Source organism: Octodon degus, unplaced genomic scaffold (assembly GCF_000260255.1).
Source record: "Octodon degus isolate 3935 unplaced genomic scaffold, OctDeg1.0 scaffold00173, whole genome shotgun sequence".
Lineage (NCBI taxonomy): Eukaryota > Metazoa > Chordata > Mammalia > Rodentia > Octodontidae > Octodon > Octodon degus.
The window spans coordinates 4,911,212-4,920,812 of NW_004524749.1; the positions used below are offsets into that span (position 1 = coordinate 4,911,212).

The 9,601-nt window shown below is 39.6% G+C and overlaps 1 pseudogene; it reads left to right on the forward strand.

Annotated features, from left to right (window-relative positions):
• Positions 1-8,281: 8,281 nt before the first annotated feature.
• Positions 8,282-8,903, forward strand: LOC101589623 (annotated as a pseudogene).
• Positions 8,904-9,601: the final 698 nt, after the last annotated feature.

A 9,601-nucleotide genomic window follows, 5' to 3' on the forward strand; every position in this document is an offset into this window, starting at 1 on the left:
TCTATTCATTGAGAGAATGTAGCTATTTATCTATCCTAACCATTTTTAATACACAGATACAAAATGGACATTTATCTGTATCCCCTTTTTTGTTTAGTTCCATCATTTGAATATTACAGGTGTGTGAACTCAGCAAAATATTCTAAAAGAGTCCAGTAGTCCATAATAGTATTGGGTCTTCTGCTTGACTGCCAATGTCAGAAATTGTTGACCTGAGTCCCCTACAGCTCAACATAACAGCATGGCTTTACTTCTTATACGTCGTTTTTTTTCAAAAATTGGCACTGTATTGCATTTTAAACATTAATAAATAACTTGCCAAATTATTTTACAAATACTTTGGACTAATTTTGTTGACTTGAGTAAAAGGTGGGTTTTGCAGGTTTTTTTCTTGTGTCAAAACTTCATTAGCATTAAGTATTTAAAATGAGTTTCTTATAGACATCATGTATTAGATAGTATCTTTAATCAACTCTGCCCATTTCTACCTTTTAATTAATACATTTAGATCATTTGTATTTAAGGTAATTATTGATATATGGCTTAAGCATGTTCCAAATATGTTCATAAGAGTCATTTCAAGATACTGATAGGAGATGAAAGATTAGGGGAAATGGCTTTTCTTATCAATCAGAAAACAACTTCAGGCTGAGCAATAAGTCATGCTGTAACATTCACCAATAGAACAGCCTTCACCTACCCACACCCTGACAATACATGCTTAGCTTATGTAGTGCTACTTCAAGAAATTTAAATGTAGGGGGCAGGTATAGCTAGCTCAGTGGTAGCCCTCTTTTCTTATATGCTCAAGGTCCTGGGTTTGATCACCAACAGTGAAAAATAGACAATTTAATACACACTACATTTATTGTAGAAAGTATTTTAAAATATATTATTCAGTATATTCAATAGTGCCTTTATACATTGCAAATTAAAATTTTATGTTAGCTCTCTCAAGAAATTTTCATGTCTCCTGAAAAATACATGTTTTTAATGTAAAAAATGATTTAAGAAGCAATACTGTTTCACTTCTTGTTTTGTCCTCGAGGAAACTCAACATCAACTTCTTAATCTTAAAATTAGAGCCTTATAATTGATTTTCTATCCTTACCCTTAATGTTACTGTGATTTTGTTACTTCCTGTGTTATAGATGCCAAATGACTGTTATTGTTGTTGCTTTAGGCAACTAATAATATTTTACGTATACTCACATATGTCCCATTTTGAGACTATTTGTTCTTTCTTATAGTTCCATCCTTTAAATTGTCCACATTTCCCTTCAGACTGAGTAATGTAGTTCTTCTTTAACCTGCTAATGAATGTGTAAATTGTATCTAGATTCTGGTTATTGTAGATAAGTCTGCCATGAATGTGTGTGCTCTCTCTTAAAACACATATTCTTTTTCCCTTGCCTAAGTACATGAGAGTGGAATTATTGAATTTTATGATTACTAACTGTATATTTAATATATAAGAAAGTGTTCAATAACATATTTTCCAGTGCCTACCTTCTTGTTGATATATGAGAATTTCATTTTATTACATGCACACCAACACTTGATACTGCTAATATTTTAAATTTTAGCCATTCCAATGAGTGAGATGTGGTTTTGGTTGCTACTTTCTTAAGAACTAAAAGTTTTGAACAACATCTCATGTGTCTGTTGGCCCTGTACATGTACACATTTGTGAAGTATATGTTAACATATTTTTACTCGCTCTTTTGGATTAAGAATTAGAAGAGTTCTTTATTTATTTTGTACCCAAATTCTTTAGTCAGATATATCATGACTATTTTCTTTCAGTCTGTGACTTTTCATTTCACTTTTATGATAGTGTATTTTGGAAAGAAGTTTTCATTCCCTTTTCAGTGGTATAAAATGATAAAGTGGCAGATATATCTTTCCTGTCCCTATGTCAAATAATGTCATTCTATTGTCTTTGGACTTGCATAGCTTTGATCGATATGGCAGGCATAATTCATGTTGCCCTTACAGGGTGTGTGCTCTTTTACTCCGCCTACTTGCAAGAGTAGGATCATCCATCATTTCTTTGGATAATTGTTTGGTTTCAGCAGATTGACTACAATGTGTCAAGGTGTGATTTTCATTGTAGCTATCCCTTTGGTGGTATGTGCACTTTTTTGGTTTACCTGTGTTTTAGAGAGAGGAGTTAATTGATATACCACAAGAAAGCAATGGGTGTGCTCCAAGAGAGAAATGTACCAAAGGCAAGAAAACTGAGGACTTTTATATGTGATTTTAATATGAAGAGGGAGTATGGGAACATCTCCTCAAACTTCCCTCATCAGTTCAGGGTGATATCATGGTCAGCCATCTCAAAATTGGAACAACAAGGTGTTTGAAAACAAAATAGTGTTGTTTGACAGGGATTAGTGCCACTGGCATTGCTAGAAACAGTCCTTCTGAATAAAAGAAGCCAATATGTATATATTACGGTTAGTAATTAAGGGAATAAAAATTGAAAGGGACTTCTGATGTTACTATGAGATAAGGAAGAAATGAAGCATTTTATGATATGACAAATAGTTGGATCATTGACAGAGGCATCATAGTTTTTCTGTGTCGCTTACAAGACAGAAAGTTAATATTCTACTACAGGTATCACTCAGCTGCAGTGTGGCCTTTAAAGAAGCAATGCTAAAGTAGCCATGATTTTACCCTGATAATTCAGCAAAGTAAATTCACTGACTTGGGACACTGTGGTCTATCTCTAGCTACCTTCCTCTGAGAAGGGATAAATTGGGGCCCTGATATTGGCTGAACCACCACTTGGAGGGAAAGGGTTCTTATATCTAAGTAGTCTCTTAAAATGGGCAGCCATAATTTCTAGGTAAGAATGTGTAATGTGGTCCACATATGGAATGCAGCAGAAGAAAACTTGACCTAATTTAGAAGACACGAACTGAGGAGAAGCAATGAAAGATGCAAAACCCAAACATCAGCTGTAATATAACAATTCTCCCTACTGTGAAAGACATTCCACCATGAGGAGCCCTAAAACCAATTGTCTTCTTCCAGAGAGCTCAACAAAGCCTCAATGTGATATGCTCCAGGAGGAGGTCATGGAGAAATCCCAACCTGCCTTGGGTAACCAGCAAATGTGTTTCCATTGCTAATGAAAAATTATTTTTCTCAAATTAAAGAAGGTGGATAATCGATATTACTGATTATTTGTCTTTATTTCTCAAATTCATTAATGGGTTATTTGAAAAACAATGCAAGGAGGTCCACTTTACTATCTGCATTCAACAATTTGCCTTACAAAAGTAAGTTGAAAATGTTGTATTTTCTACTAAATGGGTTAGATTCGGAAAAGCAGGAAAATTGAGGAGGTTAAGAAGAAAGAGAAAACTGCCATACCTTAGGCAGTCTAGCCTTTTAGGTCCCAAACTGAAATACAAAATCTTGTTTCTTAAAATGGCAGGTGTTTTTGCACACACACACACACACACACACACACACACACACACACACACACAGCCTAGGAGAGAATCCGTGTGAAAGGAGAATGCTTTGAACAGTGTACAGGGTGCTCAAGATCCTGAAAGGCACAGGAAAAGGAAAAACACAACACCATCCTCTGCAGGTTCTGTTGTGACTACATCAAAGCCAGAGCCAGGGCACCCAGCCACTCTTGGAGGACATGGCCAAAGAAAGAAGTCTCAAGGTAATTGAAACAGCATGGCTGCAAGGGGTGCTGAGGCCCAAGACCTTGGCCGGAAACTCCTTTCCTCCAGAGGAGCAGAGCAGCCATCTCTTCCTCCTTGACAGGTCCCTTCCTAGGCAATTATTACATTACAGGCTAGAGTAAAAAGCATAAAAGCAACTACATCTCTACATTCCCATAAAAATGTCACCACTTTCCTAAAACTCACACTCTTACAGACCACAAGACACCCAAGCCAACCCAACTGAACAGCTCACAGAGAAAAATCCATGCAATAGACTAAGGTTTGCAAAGAGGTCTCCATTCTCAGAAGTGAGAAGCCTCATCAATTTCCCTTAATGAGAATTCATTTCAATGTCAAAAGACCTTCATGCCCAGGGAGAGACCTCTCTCTAAATTGTGTGCTCCTTTGGATCTACTATAGAAAACACTCCAGTGGGATATATTTTTGAATGAAATGATTTTTGCAACAACCACTACTGTTTCCACTTCAGATTCTGCTGTGACTACATTAAACCTAATGTCAACTGATAACCAGACCAGGGAGGCACAGTGGGAGTAGCCCAACATGGGCACCTACTCACTTCTCCCCAAGACTTCGCTTCCCCACTGATATCATCCCAAGTGATCAGTTTGAAATTCAATGAAACCACAGCTCCAACAACATGAGCAGGCTCATTTCTCATGTCCTTTGGTGCTTAAACATGTGCTGCTGAGACCTCGGTGCAACTATCCTGTGATAAGCTTGTCTCCAGCACAAGTCTTTTGATGAAGCTGCTCAGTGACAAGTGAAATTGTTCCTGGCCCAATGGAATGCAGACCAGTAAAAAAGCTATACTTATATCAGAGACAGCAAAGAGGCTCAGGAGGCATCAAGGGAGGTGAGCACAAGCACCTTGATCCATGAGAGTCCAGCATGATGCACCCAGGCAGAAAGACCAAAACTTCCTTGTCTGTATCTTCTTGTCTTGACCACACAACTTTGGCCAAGACAGTGATCTCCACTTCACTCCTTTAGGAAACAGAGTGAACTTACCCACAAGATAAAGTATGGAGTATGCTACATAGTAATAAATTGTGAAGCATGTCAGATTTGATATATTTTTAAGCTTCAAGGTACTCACCTGGAAGACTTAGATATGAGCTAGCAAACTTTCATTCTTCTTGTCTCTGTTATTCAACAAAAAATTCCCTTTGTCTCTCTGTCTTTCTTTTTCTTTCATTCTTTTCTTTCTTACACTGTTCACAAAAGAAGAAATTTCAGAATACAAGAAAAAACTCATCTTAGCCATATCTCAATGTTGGTAGGTTGGCAGTGATAGCCTTTATCACTGTCTGTGTTATGGAGGTAAAGACACTGATGAATTCAGCTTTCCTGGATGCATCCCATCCTTTTCATAGATTTGGCACCCCAAAATCTAAGCCACCTTACCCCTCCTACTTGATATTCCTCTTCAGTCACTAAGCCTGAACTGTACTTTGTGTATTTGATATTTTTAAAGTGACCCCCTTCCAGATGTCTAAGAAATTAAAATCCAGACAACACACCACCAAACTATCTTCAGAAGTTAAATATGATGGCTAGAGTCGACACATTAGCAAATTTCAATACAAAACTCTCCACAATTTATGTCCCCACCAATCTCATATAATCTTTATTCTCAAGGATTTTTGTTTGTGCTGGAGAGAAAGAACAAAAGCAACAGTCAGAAGTGCCACTTCATATATACCCCTAGAATGCCACAGCCTGCTTCTTCCACAGTGTTTGAGACACTCTCAACTTAGGTTCAGTTAAAGCACTACCACTGGGTCTTTGTACTTCCTCTGACTACTCTAAAGCAGATTTCATGTGCAGTAGGCCATTCCTGAAGCTTTCTTCTGTTTACTCTCACTTGGCTATACAATGGTTGTCATTTTTCTCCACAGGCAAAAATATTTTTAAAATAGATTTATGAGCTAGCAACTTTACCTCTCCCTTTCCAGTTCATCCACCTCATAACTTGTCCATTTGGCCAGTCTCACTGTTGTGTCAGTACTCTGTTCCAAGCAAAGAAGCCCTCTTCATGGCATCTAAACTTTCTTTACTTCCCCCTGCCTGTGGAAGTTCCATGGCTCCATTGAAAGCCAGGTCAAGCCATCTTTCTTCGTAAAGCCTTTCCTGAATTCTTCAGTTTTTCTGGGCCTAATCTCTCTGTGGCATTTGTCTCCATTTAGGAAGGACATAGTGAAATGTTGCCTTTCCCCTGAGAACAAATGATGCAGTGGAAAACTTCTTACATGACAGTATTTCAAAACAAGGCCACCAAGACCAACACATAATGGAGCAGAGCAGAACAGAGCAGGGTAAGGACCAGATGACTTCTTGGTGTATCAGAATTGAGTAGAACCCAACTGAATATGGAAGCACATCTGCAGAAAATGTATCTTTCTGAAACAAGGCTCATTAGTGGTAAAAGCATAGAGAAGGGAGCAAGAGACCAGCATAGGCCATGCCCATCCTAACATTAGGCAAGAGCAGGGGTGGAGCCCAAGGCAGCAGATGTGGGCCAGTTCAGTTAGTAAGGCTGCCCCTATGCAAGGAGGTTGGGTAGATCTGGCCACCTTTCTATATAAAGGCTGGATTGAGCTGACCTCATTTATTGCAATTCCATTCTCACCAAGTGGCCACTTGATTGTGCCTATGTGTGCTTTGGAGGCCTCTCTACGAAGCACTAATTCCCCAATGTGGTAGCTCTGATATCACTGAGGTGATAAGAGTTGGGATAAAGAAACAAAGGAGTACAGATTTGGAGATTAGTGGTCACGGTAGGGCATACTCATCATTGTGTTTTCTGCCAAAATAGAGTTAGTGCCACAAAAGAGCTTTAGAAGAAGATAAGAGTCCTCAAGGAAAAACATGAGTCTGGGAATTTTTCAATGGGAATCTTAGAACCACAGCTGGAGGAGAACTTAAACTCCTCATTTTACAGCAAGGAGCCTGCCAGAGGCAGGGAGATACTTCTGTCACTGAGGTCTCATCAAGACCAGCAAAGCAGATATAGGCAGAAATTACAGGGAGGCACCTGCTGTCACCATTCTTCAAAAACAAGGGTGGTAGAGGCTTGGATAAAGCAGCAAGGAAAATAGAAGTTTCTTGTTCCTTATTCCTCAGATGCATGTGAAGTTCAGAGCAAAGGGAGGTGTGATGTGCAAGTTTCTGGACAGAATAAATTGCTCGTGTCCAGTATGGTTGTGCAGTTCTTTCACTGTACAATGGCATGAGCCATTAATCATCTTGTGCCTGTGACTTGCTGTTAGTGGCATTTTTAGACTTTGGTGTAGGAGATGGAAAAGGAGAATAGGTAAATTTGCCCTCCTTTCAGGACAAGTAGAGCTTGCTGGGTCCAGAGAACTGGAAGAGCTTGTCCTGACATCACTGTTATGCTACTTCTCACCATTAACTGTCAGGAGGCAGCAGTGTTGGCTGAATGGCTGAGTGTCCACATTGGCCCAAGCAGCTCAGACCTCATGTACACAGAGCCTCAGCACTAGTAGAACCCATCCGTATACAGCTTTTGGCTACAAACTGTGCTGCTAGATACTGACCTTGTATTGCTGGATGTACTGCTTTGAGAATTTTAAAGGGATGATAGGAAGGGGCAAATTCTAGGGCATAGTCCATGCAGAAAACAGCCTTCCAAAAATCTCACTTCTCAAGATCTATTTCTGCTATTTTCTCTTATTCTGTAACTGCATTAGTGTTTTTAACTCCTTTTGTGCCTGCATGTTTCTGGGATACTATCCTGGAGCTCTCCGGAAACTGTGCCATGCTGCTACCATATTCTTTAGAGAGGTGGCACTTGCCTTCTCATAAATGTCCTCAAACCAAGCTGTCATCCAGCCTCCTGGACTGCCGTGTTTCTGCAAGAGTTTCTCTGAGCCTCCCCAGCACCCACAATGTGGCTGTTCAACTTCTATAATCACTAATATTTTTAGGACACAAATATATGGTGCTTGAATAACAGCTGTAAGTTTCACTGTAACCTCTCTTCCCATAGCATCAATTTCCTTTTTCCTTCGAAGACTCTGATCCTCTCTTGGCTTCTTCATGCAACAGCTGCACCTTGCACATCACCGTCGCCACATCGCACTCCGCAGCCACCACCTGCGTTGGCATCTTTTATACATTTTTGAAATTCATAGTCAATAATAATGTCTTTATTACTATGTCTGCTTCATTATCTTTCTCCTGTCCTTCTGAATTTCCAATGGCATACATGTTGCAACATTTTTAATGGTCTATGTCAAACCACACCGGTTTTGGTTCTCTCTCTCTCTCTCTCTCTCTCTCTCTCTCTCTCTCTCTCTCTCCTCTCTATCTCTCTGTATTATAGATGACTTTCCTTACTCTACCTTCAAGTTTATTAATGGCTTTTGGTTTTGTTTCTACTCTGATAATAATTCCATCTATTAAATTCTTAAATTTCAGACACTATGTTGTTTCTAGTGCCCATTTGGTTCCTCTTTAGAAATTTTAGTTCACAAACTGCTGAGGGACCACACAAAATAATAACTTCTGGGAAAATGAAGCCAGATTTTCTTGGCTGCAGCATGGAGCACACCAGTGTAATAGATAAACCGATCTCCAGGGACATGTCCATTGCACATGCTCTTTCTCCTTCTCTCCCGGAAGAGTCTGATGGCAACAACCTGAATACTGAGAGGGCTTGGGCCATGAGGGCAAGGCAGTGTGCTGAAGGTTATTACAAGCTGATTTCATCAGTTGGCTCACAGTTCCTGAAACTCACCAAGGTGGATGATCAAACCTACTCTGAATTTCAGGAGCATTTTCAGAAACTCAAGATAGATGTATTGGACCAGGACAACTCAAATCAAAATTGGCTAAAGAGAAGTGGAGGCCATTCTGCTCAAAGCTTGACAGAATTGCAGAAGACTACAACTATGGCACTTTGCTGTGACCTGACCGTTTGCAGGGCCACACAGAGGAAAATGCCATCTTTGCCACAGGATGCAAGTTTCTGCCATTGAAATTTCTTGGAACAAAGAAGACCATAACAAAGCAGTTTATATAAATATTCATGATAAGAAAGGAAAGAAAAGAGACAAAGGAGGAAGAGGTGGAGGAAAGAAAGGAGATAGAGGAGAAGAAAAAAAGAAAGTAGAAAAAGGAGCATGTAGTAGGGGAGAAAAAGAATGAGTCACCAGAGATGGAGAAAAAAGAAAACTAACAAGAGGAGAAATAGAAAAGGAAGCTGACACATCAATCAAAGTGGTGAAGCATCTGGGGAAGGTAGGCATGGAAAGCAGCCTGCAGACTAAGACTCAAATGAGGCCACAGGTACCATGGGGCTACATGCAGATGCTTTTTGGTTACATGGATGTCCTTGTCAGTTGAATGACAGTAGAAGGATATCCGTCTGGCCTAATAACCAGGAACCACTCAGGTTCTTGGGTTGTTCCCTTATATGAACTGACATAAAGACTACTTTTATGCATTTTGTGCAGGGTCTCACTACACAGCTCAGACTCGGAGTGATCCTCCTGTTTTCAAGTCTCCTAGCACTGGGATTATAGGCATGTGTCACCACACCAGACTCAGTCACCAGCTCAGCACACCCAGGGGCAGGGCTAGCATGGTATGTGGTATGAGGGATCAAACCCTGTCCCTGCACTTGCCTAAGCAAGCTCTTATTCCACTGAGCTATCTTGCTGGCCCTAATTGTTTCTTGATGTGTTTCTTCATGACTCTCAACTACTAACCTAGTAAGAAGTTTTGTGAATAAATTACTCTTGGTTCTTAAAAAAAAAAAAGAAATTTCAGTTCTCAGTTGAAATTCTCTATCTTTCTACCCAGTTTTTCTATACCTGTTTTGCTTTTTTTAAACACATCTATGATCAATATTTTAATGT